Genomic DNA, 11,278 nt, shown 5'->3' with positions numbered 1-11,278 from the left:
TATCCAATGAGGCAACAGGAGATAAGTGATGTCAGCAAAATGTTGGAGGCCATAAAATAGATAGATACTGAAAAGTGCTTAAGGATATACAACAAAGCTGAACCCCAGGCCTGTAATGAGATAAGCCAACAAGAAGCAATTTAAATCAGATCACAGACACTCAGCAAAGCTCAGAACCCTGTGGCATGACATGCCTTTGAAGGCAGGGGTGCAAAATGGAGCTGAAAAACAGAAGGTTTGGTAGAAATTTATATAAGGAGTAGTGAGACATTTCTTACCCCACCCTGATTCCCACCTTGCTATTAAAAAAAAAAAAAAAAAAAAAAAAAAAAAAAAAAAAAGGAAGATTCAGAAAAAAAGAGTTTTGGGGCTATTAAAAATGGCAATAGAAATAAAATGTTCAATAGTGCCGGCATGTCATAAACGCAAGAAGTTTCATCAAAAGGTTGATGGAACCTTGAGGCTTCAGCAGGGGTGAAGATACATATTATTGCCTGTTGGAATGGCCAAAGGCATTTCCCCAAACTTAAAAATCTGCATATATTATTGCCTGTTACCAGACAGCTGAGGGCATGTTAATCTACATGTTATTGCCTCCTGCTAGCCAAACACCTGAACAGCCAAAGACAGTTCCCCCAATCTAACAATGCTTACTAAACCTTCACCTTTGATATGTATATCTGCTTTGATTTAGGGCAATTTGTGTTAATAAAGAGCAAGGGGTCCAGAGACTCAGAGAACTTGGTTCCTACAGCTAAGCTCCTCTGGCTCCCTCATGGATTACAAATTTATATTATATTTCTAGTCTTTTTATTAATTTACACCGCAGCACCTTCTCCAGATTCCTGAACCCTTCTAGATGTTGGATATCACCTCAGCATTACAATAGAAGTTTTAAAGAAAAAGTTGAAAAACCTGACAGTAGAACAGGAAGGCCAAGAGGCAGAAAATAGTAGCAAAAAATTTAAAAGAAAAATGGAGGATCAGTTCAAAAGATGCAACAAATAAATTTAATCCCAAGAAAAGAGAACATAGAAAACAGTGTAAAGAAAGAGAGAGAGAGAGAGAGAGATCCCAGACCTGAAATATTTCACCTTCTAGATTAAGAGATCACTGAGTCCCAGCCACAGTGGATGAAAACAGACCCACTCTAAGACATATAAAATTTCAAAATGCCAGGCATAAAGATAAAATTCTAAATATTTCTAGAAATTAAAAAGAAATAACATGGAAAGGACCATAAATCAGAATGGTACCAGACCTCTCAACAGCAACACTGAAACATAGAACAATTCTTTCATAATTTTGAGAGAAAATGATTTTTCAGTATGGACTTCTGAGATTATATATGGTTCCAGTTATAAAATGTCTCAAACATTTTATGACCCAAGAATCTACTAGAGGATGTGCTTATTAAAACAAGGAAGTAGACCAAGAAAGTGGAAGACATGTGGTCCAGAAACAGTAGATCCAACCTAGAGCGGGGGAAAGGGGATTCCCAGAATAATGGTGAAGGGAAGTTTCTGGATGGTTATGGGCAGAAGGGCCAGATAGGAGGATGAAAGGACTATAGGAAGGACCCCTCCAAAAGAAAAATGGATTCATTTTTAAGTTTTTAAGTTTTTGATTTTTAAAATTTATCTTTTTTTAAGTATTACATATGTCCCCCTTGTTCCCTCTTGACCCCCTTCACCCTGTTCCCCCATTTCTTGATTTTTAAAAATTATTTTACCTCTGTTGGAGTGTTTAGTACAGAATTAGTAATAAGTACATAGAAACCTAACAAATGAAAAAAAGATACCAAAATGAAATATAAACATAGTGCTCTACATAACTCAGGTGTGAGTATTTACAAGTCATTGTAAAATTGGAATGTTAATTTAATTAAAAAGCTGTTATATTTTGGAGGATGGTGGGAGGGCTACTGTATGCATGTTAGTGGAGTGAGAGGGCCAAATCTTCATCTCCCAAGTAAAAAGTAAAAAACAAACAAATAAATAAACAAAAAACCTGGTTCTGAACAATCAAGACATAGTATGAGCATAGCATCTAAAAATATGGAGTAGCTGAAGAAGTAGCTAAAACTGTTGAAAATAATTGTTTCAGGGGAATAGGAATTGAATGTAGAGAGGAAGTGTGTCAAGACACTGGTGTTTCACCTACAACTTGAAGTAATATTTGACTTCTAATGTTATATGCATGTATTACTTTGATTAAAAAGTTATACGTCCACACAAAAACATGTACATGAATATTAATAGCAACATTATTTATAATCTAAAAAGTGGAAACAACTCAAATGTCTATCAACTAATGAATGGATAAATAAAATGTGGTATATACATATGATGAAATGTTATTCTTCTATAGGAAGGGATCCAGCATTGATACGTGCTAACATGGATGAGCCTTGAAAATGTTCTGTTTAAGTAAAAGAAACTAGTCACAAAAGACTACATATTATATGATTTCATTTTCATGAAATATTCAGAACAGACACATCTACAGAGACAAAATAGATTAGGAGCTGGGGGGTTGGGATGTGGGGGTAAATGAGGAATAACTGCTAATTGATATAAGGTTTCTTTTTGGAATGATGAAACTATTCTGTAATCATACAATATCATGGTTGCCCAACTCTGTAAATATACCAAAATCCACTGAATTTCACTTTTGAACAGTGAATTTTATAGTATGAGAATCATACCATTATTTAGATATTAAAGAAAAAAACAAATCATAGAGTTGTTGTGAGGAATAAATGAAATAATGTGTGTGAAGGGTCTAGTCTCAATCCTGATGTAAATATTAAAAGACAGATGAACAGGTATATAGCCAGGCACTCTTCGGAGTTTCCTACATCTATCAATTCACTTACCTCTTACAGCAACTGTATAAAATAGACACTATACTTAGCACCATTTTCTAAGTGAGGAAACTGAGGGCAGTGAAATTAAATACTTTGCCCAAGGCTACCACAACTAGTACAATATTAGAGCTGGGCTCTTTACTCTTAACCACCCCATGGTGCTCCCTCTGCATGCCTCCCAGACCGCTTTCTGCCCCCCCCCGCACCCCCCCCCCCCCCCCGCCGCCACTAAGTCTGGGTTAGTGGTGTGTGTTCCCACAGGCACTTTGCTTTACATCTGTCATGGTTCTGAGTACCACCTGCCTTTTCACTTGTCTGTGGCCTTGACTATAGTGGACATTCTACGAAGGCAGGGACTGTGCACATCTTAATTACTGTTATTCCATGCTCATCAAATGTTGGAGGGTAAGCAGTAGAAGTGAAGCAGAAGTATTTTTTCTTTTTTTTTTTAATATTTTATTGATTTTTTTACAGAGAGGAAGAGAGAGGGATAGAGAGTTAGAAACATCGATGAGAGAGAAACATTGATCAGCTGCCTCTTGCACACCCCCTAATGGGTATGTGCCCGCAACCAAGGTACATGCCCTTGACCGGAATTGAACCTGGGACCCTTCAGTCCGCAGGCCAACGCTCTAGCCACTGAGCCAAACCGGTTAGGGCAGAAGTATTTTTTCTTTGTATAAATCCATGAGTAAATGAAGGAGAAGTGGCAGAGTATAAGTGACTAAAGATTCTAGAAAAATATGAGATAATTGATGGAATGGGGTAGCTAAGGAAGCAGAAGATGTAAGATTAAGGTTACAATGAGAAACTATTGAGAAGTTGGGAGAACATCTCCTTTAAGACTGAAGGAGAGGAGTAGCAGTAAATGATGGATCTTGTGAGAGTAGAGGAGGCTCATACCAGATGACTTGATCACCTCAATAAGCAAGCAGCAGGAATTTGGGGCCAGGGAAGGATGCAGGAGAGTGAACTAGATTGAGGCAAGAACTTTTGGCATCTCTGTAATAATCCTATATAATAAACGCCTAATATGCAAATTGTCCCCTTGGGTGGTTGTTTGACCAGTAGTTCAACCGAGAGACCAGGAGTTAGACCTCTCACTATGATGTGCACTGACCACCAGGGGGTGGCAACCAACCTCGGGTGGTACCTGGGCGGGGGCAGGAGGTGGCCTGCGACCTCTCTCCAGCTACCTGGGGGCAGGGGTGATGGGGACGGAGGTGCGATGAGAATGAAGGGTGTCCGCTGAGCATGCTCTCACTTTGCCTGCTACCCTCTCCCTGGATGCCAGGGCTTGTGCACCAGGGAAGCCCCTGTGCTCAGGTGCTGGGCACCCGTGAGGAGCCCACCCCGCACTCATGCGGCCTCTTTCAGGTGAGCCTGCAGCTCCAGGACCACAAGGGCTGGTCGGGCTCCTCGTGGGTTTGTGCAGGAGCCTGGCTGCAAGGCTGGCTGGCAGGGAGCACGCTGCCTGCCTGGCTTCTGTGTGGCACTGTTGTGTGGCCCAGAGGCCCACACTGTGCCCCGGCCCAGGGCATCAGGCCAGGCTCACCACATCTCTGCATGGGGACTTGGGCACTGTGACTCAGGCGGAGGGGGTGTGTGAGGGCCTGGGGCCCAGGTGCTGCCCAGGGCCCCGAGGACAGCTGGGACCTGCCCTTCCACACCAGATGCTTGCGCTTAGATCACCAGCTAGACCTAGGGACCACACCCATGCACAGCTTTTGTGCACCGGGCCTCTAGTATGATAAATAATATGATGGACCCAGAAAAAAGCATATCCACACAAAATTATATATACATTTTAGAGATCTATCGACCCCAGGTTGAGAATGCCTGCTCTCAGTAGTTAATGAAAATGAATAACAGTATTTCTGAGGAGTAATTTAGAGGCAAGCAATTGGTAACGCTGCAGGTAATTGGTAACATCGCAAGTCTGTTTCTGTGAGCGTAATAGCTGGTGTAGTTTTAGGGACTGAGGCTCTGGGTTTCAAAGCAGTGGAGGGGGGTAAAGTAGGGGAGGGCAGTGGGGGCAGAGGAAAGCAAAGTATTAGCCAGTGAAGAAATGGCAGAGGCCCTAGCCAGTTTGGCTCAGTGGATAGAGCGTCGGTCTGCGAACTGAAGGGTCCCAGGTTCGATTCCGGTCAAAGACACATGCCTGGGTTGCGGACTCGGTCCAACATGCAGGAGGCAGCCAGTCAATGATTCCCTCTCATCATTGATGTTTCTATCTCTCTCTTCCTCTCCCTCCCTCTCTGAAATCAATAAAAATATATTAAAAAGGAAAAAAAAAAGAAGTGGCAGAGGGGGCAGTAGAGGCACATGAGGGTGGGGGTAGGAGGTGGGAGAGGTCCACTCTGGGTGCAGGTCATCAGTGATGCACTGACTATAGAGAAGGTAAAAATAATAATGAAACCAAAAGTCAGTCTTCTATTTACTATAATGATGAACAAGAAATTCTAAACACTGAAAGTGGTAAAATACTCCTTGAAAAGCCTTTGTCTAAGACCTAAACAGTTGCCTGCCTCTGGGTAGACTTCTGCCACTGAGAGGCAGATAAAGAGATTAAGATAGAGGGAGTGGTCCAGGAAGTGGGTGAGGTGGTGGTGGGTGGCTAATGTGCAGCCAAAGTTTAGTTGGTGCTAGAGTATAAAGACTCCTTCAACTGTTGGTGGTTGTAAGTAGCACAATTCAATGGCTTTCATCTCCTAGAAACTAGACGTCATCTGAAATCCTAAATCTTTTTTTTACTCACTTTGCAGTCATAACTAAGCAGGTTTCACGGTCTTCAAAAGTCAGCTTCATTGAGGGAAGGCTGGGGGGCGCGGTGGTAGATATTAACCAAAGAATGTATATGCATATATGCATAGCCCATGGACACAGGCAATAGTGTGGTGAAGATAAATTTTTTAACAAATAAAAAAGATTTTAAAAATTATTAAAAATAAAAGAATTACTAGTAATCAGTTTTTTTTGGTTTTTTTTAAAATATATTTTATTGATATTTTACAGAGAGGAAGGGAGAGGGATAGAGAGTTAGAAACATCGATGAGAGAGAGACATTGATCAGCTGCCTCCTGCACACCTCCCACTGGGGATGTGCCCGCAACCAAGGTACATGCCCTTGACCGGAATCGAACCCGGGACCCTTCAGTCCGCAGGCCGACGCTCTATCCACTGAGCCAAACCGGTTTCGGCACTAGTAATTAGTTTTAAAAAAAAAATCAGCTTCACTCAAATCTGCACTTTTTTTTCACCCCTTTCTTAATAGATGACATTTATTACATGTCTTTTTCTCCTACTAGATTATATACTCCTTAAGAGCAGGATTGTGTCTTATTCATTCCTGAATCACCAATGCCTACAGATAGGCCACGCAACACTTGCTCTATATATTGCTCTTCTTTATAGATTCCTCAGGTCTCTGGTGACCAGGTAACGATACCTACAGACTGCTGCTGCTTTTCTTCTCCCAGGTACGTGAAGTGAGTCTCTTTCCATTTATGAAGAGTTACTGCTGGACCTTCATTCCATCCTGAAATCGCAGGATGCAGAACCAGATTATTTTTAGGGAAGTTCACAGTCACTTCACACTTTTTTTTTTAATCCAAAAGTCCATCGAGAGCCCTGTGTAGGGCCCCTTAATGATGACTGTCTCCACCAGCGTGGAAACCACCAGCATTTGGCTGCGTTGTAATGTAATTAGTCCTGTCACAGTAACACATGGATATTTCTCTGGTGTCCCAAAAGAATTTAGGTGCTTCTTGAAACCCCTCTGCAACTTATTACTGGAGAAAACAGGGTTCAATTCACTTTCTCCAACTTCCCTGGGGAGGCACAAGAGAACTGATAGTTCTCTGTGAAGTGAACTACTTCTAAAATGGATGAATCTCTACCATCTCTTCCTATTCTTCTGCCCATCCCCAGGGTAGCCACTGTGGGGTTCTGACTAAGAAGCTGGCCACCACTGGCTAATGGACTAGATAAATCAGAACAGCTTGGTTTAACATTTGAGGTCAGAAACAGGACCTTTCTAGAGAAGAAATCAAAGAAGCAAAAGAAGTATAAAGGCAGTCCCCCAACCAGTGTACCCACTGACAGGGTTCCAGGCCCCTAGAAAATACAGAAGTGAATGGAATGATCAAGCATCTTCAACTCAGTCAGATCTGGAGCACAGCCATATATACTGTGCAGTCTGGCTGTGGAGCCACGCACAGTCTCCAGGCAATGTGCAGACTATGCTTAATGCTCACTCAACATTACTCAGAGCACTACACACCCTTCACAACCCTTCATGAGCCCCTGAGCACTTACATTTGATGATAGGAATTCGATCTCAAGACAAGCATCAGGGGTTTGTGTATAGAATAGAGCTTTTTTATTCTACTGCTAATTTTATTAAATGTGCATTCAAAAAATAAATCTGGTCTGTATGAAGAATTTAGCTGCCCATTTAACCATAACAACTGCCTAAGTTATCCACTGGTGCTCTTTATAGGAAATGTCTAAATAATTGAAATCGTTAATTGGGTTAAAGAGATCCTTAGCACATTGGGTGTTCTATAAATAGAAGAAGGAGTAAATAATATAGTGACCTAGCTTTTCTAGCCCTTCCCCTTAAAGAGGTTATTTTGTTTTATCTGCACCAATAACATTGTTCAGGGACTCTGAAGAGGGATTTGGTTTAGGCTGGGGTGGGCTTTCCCAAGGAAATTCCTTTTAGTTTGTTTCAGATATACTGCCACTTTCCCCTTTGGTTCTTTAACTAAAAATGAATAATTTGTTTATTTCTGCTGTTGTTAGGTAGGAAGTTAGACATGGGCAACTGAGGTGAGGCCTACTCTGGGGTTCTGAATAGGGGTTGTACCAACATTGCCTTCAGACTGCCTCTCTATGGGTGGCCCAGCAGCCAGCAGATCGCCAGAGGGCAGGTTCAGAACTAGCCAGTAACCTTTCTTCCCCTAGCATATACAGTTTGGACCCCTGATCTTTCATATCGCTGGTCAAGTGATTTAGACTCCCCCCTAACCTTTTCTTCCCCAAAGATAACATCTAGGCCTCAGTTGTATTTCAGCTCCATGCCCAGAAAAGCAGCAAAACCAGACAAATGACTCCATGGCTGCCTCAGGACAAGCTGCATTGACTAATGACCCCCTGCCCTGATACTGACCAATCAGTGGACACCACGACCCTGAAAAAGCACACCTGGAAAGCTGATGAATATTCTATTAAGACCCTCCTTTGAGGCCTCCCCTAAGGTTCCCACCTGCAAGAGAGAGAGAAATACACTCAGGACAAAGGACCCAGAGCGTGCTCTCCCTCCAAGGAGCACAGCTGTGCCATTCCCCACAGGCATGTAACCCCCAACCTCTAAAGGACCCCATGAGACTTGCAATCAGGGGAGCAATGGTCAGTGGAAGCTCGTCCTGTGCTAACCCCCTGAACCTGTTTTCAAGACCCCTTTTTCTCTGACTTCCCAGTGAGTTGGCAGCAGGCCAGCCATTGACTCTTTGACTGGCCTGCTCCTCATTTGGAGTGTATCTTCAATAAACCCCACTTTGCTTTACTTTCATTTCGTTGACCTTAAAATCTTTTCTGAGTTGATAAAAAGAACCAAGGTCCTAGCTAGTAACCCCAATTGGTAACACTGGGCTTTGCATTTTCAACTGGGATCAGAGAAAGAAGGCAAGGCAGCAGGCTGACGTTGCTTGTTATCTGAAATCAGACAGGTTTCAGACAGGTTTAAGTAGCCCAGAACCTAACAAACAGATAGAGGAGAAAAGAAAAAAAGGAAGGAAAGAGGAAAATGCTTATAAAGAGGAAGTGGTAAGAGGCTTCTAAATTTCAGTGTGACCTGTGGTTCTGTTAGGTGATTTTTGTGGGGGAGGAGACATGAAAAAAGTTAAGTAAAATGTCCTTATAAAGACAAAATCTATTTCTTTCTTGGCTGATGATTTGTCATTTTAGTCACTTCCTGCCTTGTGACCACACACTCAGGGTTGACAAAGTTCTGCAAATCAGAAAGAAGGGAGTTTCTGGTCACACGCCAGTACCATTGAGGACCGTTTTTCTACAAGGTAAATTTTCTTTATTCCTTTTTGTCATTTCTAAGTGCTTGTGATGCTTTGCTTGTTGGGTGGCTCTTTTTGTGGATTTGGATTTTGCTTTCAAAGGACTAGAGATCTGGGCACCTGTCAGCCGACCCGTTTGTGAGCCCTGCCACCATTAAACTGTTCAGCAATGCTGCAGCCACATCATGTGGCTGTCTAGAGTGGGACCCCTCAGCTCTCTGGGTGGCTTCTCCAGTTATGCACTATTATGACCCCCCAAAAACTATGATTTTTTTCTCTTTTTAAAACCAAATCATGTTCTGATTTATTTCTATTGCTTTATTTCAGGGAGGCTATTTACTGTGATTTTATCTGCTTTAAAAAGTTTTCAGGAAAGTGCATATTGATCATTTAGATTGTGCCTAATGGTGGTGGTTTAATTTTTGCTACTGTGGTCCTGTTTTTTCTTTAAAAAAAATTCTTTACAATACTTTAGTGGATATATTAACATCTTGAATCACATGTTAATATGTTACTGGTTATTTGAGTGATTTTGATGCCAACAGTTTTTTAATGGGTGTGCTTAATAACCACATGGAGTTAGAGGCCACCTCTTATCCATTTATTCTCTAAAAATAAAAATAATTTGTGTTGCCTAATTGTACTTTTTCATAGATTTGTCTGAACTATTCATTATGCTTATGACCAGACAAATGACTGTTAAATTTTGGATGAAATGTTTCTGTCTACAATAGAAATTCTTATAAAATTGACATGGGGTATTTATTGAAACACAGACTTTGGATCTTGTAATATCAGCCTTTATTTATTTATCATTATTCAACAATATTAAGAACCATTGACAGATGATAAACATAAAAGCCATTCAGACTGGAAATGGATTCATTTTTCAGCATACTTAGCAAAACTCAATTTTTCTTAATCAAGTATAGCAACTTGTGTTCTATAATTACTCCATCAGGATAACTTTAAAAAAAAAAAACACCACAAAAAACATCATTAAACAAAGGTGGTTTATCCACACACGTTTTGATTTTAACTTTATACAAATCTATTATAATTGGTTTCTATTAAATAAACTTGTTTAAAGAATATTTGCACAGGCAATTTTGAATGAAATTAACTATTTACCTATAAATGTGAATTTCTGAACATTGCAAAATGTGACCATTAATATTGTTGGACACATCTCACCTGAAAAAAAAATCTGGTATTAAGAGAGGCAGACTTGAACCCCCAAAAAGAATAAATAAAAAAATACGCTATGTGTTACTTTAAATAAAAATATTAATGAGAATAAAATAAATTAGGATGTACATTGGAGACAATAAAATGGAATGTGAAAAAGTTAAAGTAGCAAAAAGTCTCTTGATTTAAATCAAGTTTAGCTTGTTAAAGCATCGACATGCTATGTTATAAAATATTCATTCCTCTTCATTCTAGCTCACTGCCAGTAACATCAGAGAAGAAACTTCTGGTTCTTGCCCTTTGAGCAAGCACTGCTGTGGTGGGATGGAGTTGTGCTGAGGGGACATTTCATTAGCCAAGCACTGCTGTGGTGGGATGGAGTTGTGCTGAGGGGACATTTCATTAGCCAAGCACTGCTGTGGTGGAATGGAGTTGTGCTGAGGGGACATTTCATTAGCAATCTCAGGCATGCTTTTCTTTGTCACATTTTAAATTTTGTCTTTTTCACAAATTATGCCTTGAAATAGTTGGTAATTTGGGAAACAGTTTCAGTGTTATAACATCATTTATAATTTGTTTTCTGAGTCCTTTGGGGAAGGGGAGGCTAACAAGTAAAGTCTCATTCAAATATATCTATTTAAATGAGAGAGAATGGGACAAGTAATAATAACATTTAACATCTATAATTACTTACCATGTGCAGCAACTCTTCTTGCATTTCATCATTTAATCCTCTTTATAGATGATGAGTGGGCTGAGATCATAAAGAAACTGGCCCAAGATTACTGAGCAGTTGGAGGGGGACAAGGGGCTGTAAGTAGCCAGGGTTTCCAGCTTCATGCTACCTCTCTATAAGCATGTGTGTCTATTCCAGATTCTCTCTTCCACACCAGCATATTTTTTTCCACCAGATATAGATAATTAAAGGCTTTTATTTCTGAAACTGACTGGAGAGGTCTGGGCACTCAATTTTAAGAGGCAGGGAAGGAAGCTGGAAAGGAAGGGAGAAAGAGGGAAACAGAGGGACTGAGAAAGAAAGAGAGAAAGAGAGAAAGAGAGAGAGGGAAGAAGGGGGCGAGAGAGAGAGAGAGAGAGAGAGAGAGATTATTGCAGTAAACCCAGAAACATTTCTAATTTTATAATAAGA

At 40.7% G+C, this 11,278-nt stretch overlaps 1 protein-coding gene across 2 annotated transcripts in view; it reads left to right on the top strand.

Moving 5' to 3' along the window:
• The first annotated feature begins 8,859 nt into the window (after positions 1-8,859).
• LCP1 (lymphocyte cytosolic protein 1) overlaps positions 8,860-11,278 on the top strand; it is a 65,015-nt gene continuing 62,596 nt past the window's right edge. For both annotated transcript variants that reach the window (XM_080660554.1, XM_080660555.1), the window contains exon 1: positions 8,860-8,949. The gene's annotated coding sequence lies outside the window, so the exon portion shown is untranslated. The remainder of the gene's footprint in view (positions 8,950-11,278) is intronic.

This window comes from Plecotus auritus (genome assembly GCF_963455305.1).
Source record: "Plecotus auritus genome assembly, chromosome: 3".
NCBI lineage: Eukaryota > Metazoa > Chordata > Mammalia > Chiroptera > Vespertilionidae > Plecotus > Plecotus auritus.
Note: the sequence above shows the minus strand (reverse complement) of the source record. Positions and strands in the feature narration are given on the sequence as shown.